The sequence below is a fragment of the Triticum dicoccoides genome, chromosome 7B (genome assembly GCF_002162155.2).
Source record: "Triticum dicoccoides isolate Atlit2015 ecotype Zavitan chromosome 7B, WEW_v2.0, whole genome shotgun sequence".
NCBI lineage: Eukaryota > Viridiplantae > Streptophyta > Magnoliopsida > Poales > Poaceae > Triticum > Triticum dicoccoides.
In genome coordinates this window covers 512,439,053-512,449,510 of record NC_041393.1, presented here as the reverse complement: position 1 = coordinate 512,449,510, position 10,458 = coordinate 512,439,053, and positions in this window count along the sequence as shown.

Genomic DNA, 10,458 nt, shown 5'->3' with positions numbered 1-10,458 from the left:
ACATGTAGAGAGAAGTAAGGTTATTAGGCTGCATTATTTGCCACGTAGTTTGTTTGACTGGTCAACATACATAAAATATAGATCTATACAATAAGGCCAACTCCAATGTATGTCCCCAATCGTCCACCCGCGTTCGTTTATGGTAAACGGACAGAAACCGCGGCCAACACGCGGGGCAAACAGACAAATGTCCATTTTCGGTCCGCTTTTGACCCATCCCAGACAAAGTTTGGGTCGCGTTTGCAGCCAAACGAACACGCGCGGACGGTCACGACGTGTGCCCTTGTCCGCCCCTGGCATGCTCGTCAGTGACACACCCATCCCTTTTTCTAGTCCCCCTCCCCCAAACTCCAGTCGCACACGCCGCCCCTCTCCCTTCGAATCCCTAGCCGCCTCCGCTCTGGCCCTGTAGCTGCCGAGCACAACCGCGTGCTCTCCACACTACGAGCTCCCCAACACCCACCCCCGCCTTCAGCGCAACCGATGGACGGATTTGGAGCAGATCTAGCCGGATTTGTGCGCGGAAGGCCACTGGAGGCCGCGGTGCGCCATGGACTGGCTGGGTACCGGTTCGCAGAGCCCCGGCAACGGCCTCAGGCCGCATGCAGGTTATTCTAGCCAAAGTTTGGTGAATGTATTCCAATGTATCACAAAAATCATTGCTGAAAATAGTAAGAAAATAAGGAAAAAAATGTTTGCGGACGAGATGCAGCCACGCGTCAGGAGCCCGGCCGACGCAAACCCAAATCCGTGCCGACACGGCCCTATTCCGACCCCCAAACGGATGAAATCCGGACAAAACAGACATCTGTTTGGGATCGTGTGTTGGAGTTGGCCTAAGGCAATGACCGTACTGATTTACCTATTAATTTTTTTCACTCTATGGAAGGAGGGACCCACATACATGGAGAGAGAAGGTCACTAGGCTTCATTTTATTTGCCACGTAGGTTGTTTGACTGGTCAACATCGAATCCCCCTTGGCATTTTTAAAGTTTCCTATTAATTTTTTTTGTTTCATTGAAAGTGCTAGTTATCGACTAGAGGGGGGGGGGGTGAATAGGCAATTTTTCTGAGATTCTTCAAAACACGAGGTCTTTTAAGACAAACAAGCAATTGAACCTATATGATATGCAACGGAAGATAAACTACACTAGACAGGCCATAGTCAAGTAAGCAATATGGTGAAAACACAAAGACTAATAGCAGCTAGGTAGTACGGATCAGAATGGAAGACAATATGAAGCCAAACAGGTAATTGTCTTCGCACAGAGAAGTCAAACAGATCAGGCAAGCAAGCAATGACTTCTCGAAGACAAACTGAAATGTAAAGAAGGTAAGGGATAAAACCAGTAGCTTGGAGAAGACAAAGATTTGGTAGACCAGTTCCGGTTGCTGTGATAACTGTACGTCTGTTTAGGGAGGCTGAGATTGAACTCAGAAGACTGCGTCTTCACCTTATTCCCCTTGAGCTGAGGACACCCAGTCCTCGCCCAATCACTCTGTTAAGTATTCATGGTATACTTTCAAACCTTCACAGACTCCGTTCACCAGCGATCCATAATGACTTTTGGATCCTCAGAACGTGACGCCTAACCGCCTGGAAGATGCACAATCCTCAAGTGTAACAAGTCTTCAGGTCACGCGGACAGAAAGACTTCAATGATGCCTAACACACTTTTTCTCTGCGAGTTTTGGGCTTTGTCCTCGCAAGGATCTCTCTCTCAAAAGCTTCGGAGGTGGGTTGCTATCAAACGACAAAAGCCGTGCACTAACTCTGAGCAGCCACCAATTTATGGTGTAGAGGTGGGATATTTATAGCCAGGAGGCAACCCGACATGATATGTCCAAAATGACCCTGGGTCACTAAGGAACGAGCACGTGTCCAACGATCGGATTTCAAACACATGCGGCAGCTTGGCCTGGGCTACAAGCAAAGCTGACTCATCCAACTCTGGATAAGATTTGCTCTCATTGTCTTTGCTCGAAGACATAGGATTTTGGTTGAGCATCACTTCAGTCATCTGACTTTGTTCACTTGGACCCCACTTAACAGTTTGGTGGTTCCTATGACTCAATAAAGAAGAAAAGGAAACTACGAAAGAAACTATGTCTTCGTGCTCCATAGTCTTCAAGTGAATGTATTCACAGGTCATTATCTTCAACGTGAATGTCTTCATGAACCACCATTGTCTTCAATGTCTTCATACATTTTTAGGGGTCATCTCTGGTAGGTAAACCGAATCAATGAGGGACTACTACCTGTGTTATCCCGCAATTCTCACTAACACATTAGTCCCTTAACCATGTTTGTCGTCAATACTCCAAAACCAAGTAGGGGTGGCACTAGATGCACTTCCAGTCTCCCCCTTTTTGGTGATCGATGAGAAACTGGTTGAAGTTTTCAACAGGGATAAAAGTATGTGAAATTTAAAGTACATGTGCATTGTCTTCATAGGTTGGAAGAGGCTCCCCCCAAAGATGTGCATATAATTGTTTTGCCTTTGAATGCAAATGCACATGGCAGGTTTTGCTTTGTGGAGATCCTCTTCAGCACATGAAGAAAATTCATCATGCATACACAAATGTAGTGAAGATAATGAAATGCATAGTGCGAAATGGGCGTCTGCAGAGTGACTTCATGTGGGATTTATCATCGCATCATAAGGTAGCAGCAAAAGTGGCAGACGACCATCAAGTTTAAGTATTACAACTCAAAAGCCAATAGTTCAAGAACGAGAGTTGTAAAAACTTAGGCAAAAATAAGCACCCGACCCATATGGACCCGCTTGAAGACTATCAACTCATATGCTTCTTCCCCTTTTGTCAGTAATGACCAAACAGGTTTGAAGACATAGAGTGCCTACTCGTTCCCAGACGGTGAAGATGTTGGGGCAGCTGGGTCGACGTTGGAGTTGGGTGGTGCAGAGGGGTCTGATGCAGAATCGTGATGTAGTGAAGCCATCGCTGGTGAAGTGGCGTCGTCCTCTTCATCTATGACTCGCGCAACAACAGTTGGAGCCGAAGATGAATATTCAGAATCTTCAAGGGAAGGAGTTGGACGCCAACTTGCAGATTGGGGAGGCCTGGAGTCAAACTTGAAACGTTCAGTGAAGCCATCTGCTCGAAGATCGTCTTTAGAACAGAGCATTGTGAGCCTCTTCCAGGACCGCCGGCATGCTTCATGTGCAACAAAAGAATTCTTGGTTGCAAGGTTGCAAATACGATTGACACCAATGAGCAGACTCTGCAACTAGCGCTTCAGCCAGTCATGATGCCTATCCTGCTTCTGGTGAAGGGATACAAGAAGATCTCTGTCATTCAGGACACGAGCACACTTCTGAGGCCTTTGAGCTAGCATGCTGGCTGTTGCATTAGTGTTTGCACGATGCGGCAGACGAAGCTGACCAGCAAGAGGACCAACAGGAGCAGGAGGATTCGGCACATGAACACCTTCAATAGGTTGAGTGAAGCTTTGAAAGGAGGCAATGTCTTCGCGTATTGGCTCCTTGGCAGGCACAAGATAAATGGCTTCATGAGACATGTACACTTCAGGCAAGAATACAACATGGTTGGTATGCTGAAGCTTGATAGTTGATGGTTGAGTGAAGCTTTATCAGCCACATGACCCATGGATCATAAAACTTGAGGCCAAATAGATCAATGCCTGAAGCTGCCAACTGACGGATAAAGAAGTCTTGGGTGTTGAACCTGATGCCATTGATGATATAGAAGACCATTGTCTTCATGGTGCCTTCAAGCTTGGCATCAGGAGAATGCCCTTTGATAGGCCACAAAGTACGCCTCAGAATGTGATATATGGTGCGGGGCAAATACTTGAGGTCCTTGACATAGAACTCCTTGGGATAGTCAACGTCAATGGGCAATGGCTTCATCATACTAAGATTTGGCTCATATTGGGCTCAGGCCTCTGGAATACACTCTGTAATTCTTGCACATGAAGCTGACAACTTGGCTCATACAGATCATTAGGAGTGGGCAGGGAAGTTAGCTCGATGATATCTTGAGCTTTGGCTTCATGATGGACATCCCCTGTCATCCACTCAAGGACCCATGTCTTCGGATCCCTGTTGTAGCCTCATATGTGTAGAGTGGCATAGAACTACAGAAGAAGCTCTTCATTCTAGTGCTCCTTATCAGTGACAAATGGGAGCAACCCAACTTCATGGAAGCAGTCTAGGACTTCTTCAAGGCATGGCAGCCCATCAATGGCATCACAGTCAAGACGCTTGTGGAAAAAAATCATGTCTTGATTATAGAGAATGCATGAATAGTAGCTCCTTTGCTTGTGGCTCCAGAACCTGTCACATGAAATCTTTGGCTTCCTGAAGGGGTTATTGGCCTTGTTGAAGAATGTGTTGTGCTCTCTGAAGCTTAGCACACGAAAGGACCCTTGTGTAGTGACAACACTTGGAAGCCATGGCAGCCTGGGCTTTGGTTTCTGCGTTTGAGGCCTTTACTCCACATGATAGTCATATTGGGGACCAGGAGCCGTTGGAGGTGTCAAGATTGGCCACTTTACAGTAACAAGCTCACGAAGATAGAATGTGCGTTCCATGGTGTGAGGCACAGGAGGAGGAACAGTCACATCCGAGGTGGATGGCTGGGCTTTGTCTTCCATGGCATCATTGACTTCGGGCTGAACATTATCTTTAGCCATGACAATGTCATTGGCTTCATCAGTGGTGGTGGTGGCAGCCGCGATTGCCTCAACTTTTGTGGCTTCATGGACTGGGGGGTATGGCACAATCACTTCTGCTTGAACAACTGGATCAACTGTAGGGGGAATAACTTCACGGTCTTCTTCTTTGTTGTCATCGGCTGATGCAGCCAGAATGTCTTCAACCGCTTTGGCTTCAGACTCATTAGCAGTTGCTGAGGGGATGGCTTCAGGAAACACATGACGTGCTACTGAGATGGAGGTATGCACATCCTCTTCAGGAATGCTTGACATGGAGACCGAGGGCCTAGGGCCTTTGCAAAGCCTTCAAAAAGATGGCGATGCCTGTGGTGAAGGTGTGCTCTTCTCCATGCACTGGTACAACGAGGTGCTATACAAACGGTTTTTAACCCCTTTCCGCGATGGCATTTGGAACCATCGCCTAGTGAGTGTGGGCGATAGGGGGTCCTTCCCACACGACCAAGAAACCATCGGGGATGGGCGGGCGGCTACTGACGATCCCCATAGAACAAACGTATGAGAAACCGCACCAGTCCCACACGTTACATCTCGACGTTACATTTCTAATCAGAGAGACATCCCAAATGATTAGGCCGCTATAGTAGTGTGAAAAAGGTGTACATCAACATATAATCGGCCGATATGTTTGTGATAGGTACGTTATGGCACACGGTTCAAGAATGAAAAATGTGTGCGGTGCCTCTACTAACGCCAACGTGTACATTTTCGTAACCGTGTGTGATTGGTATTCCTATCACACACGCACACTGTTTTGAAACGTTTGTCATATTACCATGAATCGCACATGCATATGAGACGAAACCGTGTGTGCGTCTGACGGGCATCGCAAACGTTTCACATCAAAGAACCATCTGTTTTCTTTTTTCATCGCACACGTTGTTTTCTTTCTAACCGTGTGCACATTATTTTATTCACTCCGTACATTTTTTTGGCTGTAATTTATTATTCGAATTGGAAATTTTGAAATATGAAACGTGCAATTCAAATTCTCAGCACAATGGTTCAACAACGAATCCATAAATAAAATTATCAGTACAATATGTTCAGTAATTACAGGATTAGACAGCAATTAACTATGATGAACCACAATATTTACATGCGGTAAAGGTGAAGAAATAAGTGTAAACATTTTGACTGCTGATGTTGTTAAAGAAGCGGAATGCCCATAATGGGCCTTCCTGCATGCCATAGGCATGAACAACGTTTGTCCAACCCCTTGTGACGATCGCCCGCTCATCCTTCACCGCCTTCAGGAAGACTTCTAGAGAATTATCATGGTAGCATGAATTATATACTTTAACCTTAGTTACCTCCACTCTAGTCATGTAGTTTGCAAGGTAATCATCAGTAAATAGCTTCGAAAACCACTGAAAAGAGAAAAAGATCAGACCATGATGTCTAATAGAGTAACTTGTTCTGGGCAGGGGGAAAGGCAACAGGTTACTTACCATCCTAAAGTACACTGATGTCTGCTACCTCTTGAGCACTGCATTGGTTTCCCTTGAAGAGGAAAGGGTGATGCAGCAAAGTAGCGTAAGTATTTCCCTTAGTTTTTGAGAACCAAGGTATCAATCCAGTAGGAGGCTACACGCAAGTCCCTCGTACCTACACAAGAAAATAAGAACCTCGCAACCAACGCGATAAAGGGGTTGTCAATCCCTTCATGGTCACTTGCAAAAGTGAGATCTGATAGAGATAATAATAAGATAAATATTTTTGGTACTTTTATGATATAGATTGAAAAGTAAAGATTGCAAAATAAAGTAGATTGGAAATTTATATGATAGAAAATAGACCCGAGGGCCATAGGTTTCACTAGTGGCTTCTCTCAAGATAGCATAAGTATTACGGAGGGTGAACAAATTACTGTCGATCAATTGATAGAAAAGTGCATAGTTATGAGAATATCTAGGCATGATCATGTATATAGGCATCAGGTCCGCGACAAGTAGACCGGAACGATTCTGCATCTACTACTATTACTCCACACATTGACCGCTATCCAGCATGCGTCTAGAGTATTAAGTTCATAAGAACAGAGTAACGCATTAGGCAAGATGACATGATGTAGAGGGATAAACTCAAGCAATATGATATAAACCCCATCTTTTTATCCTCGATGGCAACAATACAATACATGCCTTGCTGCCCCTGCTGTCACTGGGAAAGGACACCGCAAGATTGAACCCAAAGCTAAGCACTTCTCCCATTGCAAGAAAGATCAATCTAGTAGGCCAAACCAAACTGATAATTTGAAGAGACTTGCAAAGATAACCAATCATACATAAAATAATTTAGAGGAGTTTGAAATATTTCTCATAGATAAACTTGATCATAAACCCACAATTCATCGGATCTCGACAAACACATCGCAAAAAGAGTTACATCGAATAGATCTCCAAGAAGATCGAGGATAACATTGTATTGAGATTCAAAGAGAGAGAAGAAGCCATCTAGCTAATAACTATGGACCCAAAGGTCTATGGTAAATTACTCACACTTCATCAGAGAGGCTTTGGCGTCGATGTAGAAGCCCTCCATGATCGATTCCCCCTCCGGCGGAGCGCTGGAAAAGGCTCCAAGATGGGATCTCACGGGTACAGAAGGTTGTGGTGGTGGAAATAGGGTTTCGTGGTGCTCCTTGATGTTTTCAGGGTATGCAAGTATATATAGGCGAAGGAAGTCGGTCAGGGGAGCCACGAGGGGCCCACGAGGGTGGGGGCGCGCCCTCCTACCTCGTGGCCGCCTTGTTTACTTCTTGACGTCCACTCCAAGTCTCCTGGATTGCGTTTGTTCCAAAAATATCTCTCCCGAAGGTTTCATTCCATTTGGACTCCGTTTGATATTCCTTTTCTGTGAAACACTGAAATAGGCAAAAAAACAGCAATTTGGGCTGGGCTTCCGGTTAATAGGTTAGTCCTCAAAATGATATAAAAGTGTATAGTAAAGCCCATAAACATCCAAAACGGGTAATATAATAGCATAGAACAATCAAAAATTATAGATACGTTGAAGACGTATCAATGTATTGGACAAAGTGTAAATAAAGAGGTTAATTCCCATCACTCGTTTCTTTCACCTAAAAATCTTTCTTAGTTTCCCCACTTGACGCTTGTTCATGAATATCTCATTGCCCCATACGCAAAAGGGATCGAAGCATGGATCAGTACCGCTCATATACATACCTACAAGCAATCAGTAAATGTTAGAAGCTAAATGAGATTGCACAAATGATGTAAAATACAACTACCTACATTCCTAAGTACAAGTATTTTTAGAGATTTCAAATGAACTACATACGGATGTATATAGAGTTATATATATAGTTTAGATTAGAATCTAGATTCACTCATTTTGCTTCTTATGTAGTCTACATTGGAATCTCTAAAAATACTTAAATTTAGGAATATATGGTGTATAAGACATGTGATGCAGCTAACCTCGACGGCAAACAACAGCATCACCCATTATAGCCCTGTGTAAGTACATGGAAAGCCAATGTTAACTACAATAGGGTTAACATTCACCAAAAATATCAGATGGTAATAAAACGACAACATCTGTAGTGATATCTTCATTGTGAAAGAGTAGCACGGTATCAAAGGGACGGATTAAAAAATGGATACAACTGTTAATTGCAACATGCTTAACAACATCCTAATTCATGTTTTGTAAGTTTGTAGCCATTGAAATACAACTGTTTAAAAATGGATACAACTATTAATTGCAACAGGCTTAATGGCCATTGAAACCGGTACTGATAAAAATGCAATTGGCAGAGTTAAATATCACAAGGCAGGTGCTTCCAGAGCAGATAATGGCCTAGTTGTCTATAAAAAGGTAGAGAAAATAGCTAAAACGTGTTAGGCATGTTTACTACAAGATGCTTAAGACATCGACCATACAAAGCATAGCCATTAATTGGAACTAGTGTTGGTAAGATTGAATTGGTGAGTTCATACTTGGTAAGTCCTGAGAGGTAGTTGCTTGGGCACTTCATCTTGGCCAGAGCCCGCCCAAAGTCAGCGGCGGCGGAGGCGAGCTCTTCCTCCGGGTCGAAGCAAGGATCGGTGCCCCCCGACATGTGTACATACAAGAAGCAAGTAAATGTTAGAAGCCAAACTGCAATTGCATAAATGATGTAAAATACTGTAATACATGGGATGCAGCTAACCTCAATGGTAAACAACAGCATCACCCGTTATGGCCCTGCGTAAGTACATGGATAGGCATGTTAAGTACAATAGGGTTAGCATCCACCAAAAATAACAAATGAGCAGCATCTCTAGTATATCTTCATTGCGGAGAGTAGCATGGTAGCAAAGGGACAGATTAAAAAATGGATACAACTATTAATTGCAACAGGCTTAACAACATCCTAAGTCATGTTTTGTAAGTTTGTAGCCATCGAAATACAACTGTTGAAAAATGTATTCAACTGTTAATTGCAACGAGCTTAATAGCCATTAAACCGGCACTAATAAAAATCCAATTGGCAGAGTTAAACATCACAGGCAGGTGCTGCCAGAGCAGATAATGGCATGTTAAGTACAACAGGGTTAGCATCCACCAAAAATAGCAAATAGGTAGCATCTCTAGTGATATCCTGAGTCATGTATTGTAAGTCTGTTGCTGGTATTGGTGAAATTGAACTGAACAGTTAATACTTGAACATCACACAGTGTGTAGTACTGAAATAAACAAGGCACGGACATGCTTAATACATCAACCATACAAAACATAGCCATTGCAAGTGGTATTGGTAGGATTTAGCTGGTCAGATCATACCTGTTAAGTCCTGGGGGGTAGTCGCCGGGGCACTTCTTCTGGGCCAGAGCCTGCACCATGTTGGCAGCGGCGGAGGCGAGGTGTTCCTCTGGGTCAACACGCACGGTGGCCATCGCGCCATGGACCTCCATCAACTCCTCGATCTCCACATGTTTTGTGGTTGGGCTTACACGGTGATGCTCTGGAGGTAGGGACGATGGGGATTTGGAGGCATGATGATGTTTCGCAGGCGTCATTTAAGCAATCAGGCCGGGGCCATGGTAGAGATCGGTGGGTTACCTGACTGGATCCGAGCAGAACGTAGATGTGGTAGAAGTTGTGGTTGCAGCAGCGGTGGTTTAAGCTGCCGGTAGGGGGAGGCACGGAGGGGAGGGGGGGAGGGGGGAGGTGGGGGGAGATACAGAGGAAGTTTGATGGGTGGGGATGTGGTTGGAGGAATAAATTCTGAAATCGCGCGCCTAATGAAAATTTCGCTGCAAAACTTGAAACTTGGGCGGGGCAAACAGACAACAGAGACGAAGCGCGTAAAATACTCGTGTGCGAGAAAACAGAAAATTGGGAGTTCCCATCTCCAAAAAAATGTACATGTGTAGTCGATTTTTTTCGGTCAATAGTATGCCTGGTTTATTAGGAACCATCGCACAGGTAAAAGACTTATGGATCATTAACGCAAAAAAACGCACATGGGTACGGCATAGAAACCGTGTGTTTTGTGATCTTCTAATGATTAACGCAAAAAAGTGCACACGGTCACACATGCTAATCAATGCTCAAAGCCCTCAAAGGATGCTCTTACCGACATTGTATGTTAATACTACAAACTTATAGTACTACTGGTAATTTGCTCTAATACTATAAACTTAAACTACTTCTCACATGCTGCCATCGGGGCATGCTGGCCAGACACCGGCGTCCTCCTTCCTGGCCTTCTAGGCCACAACCAACAGTG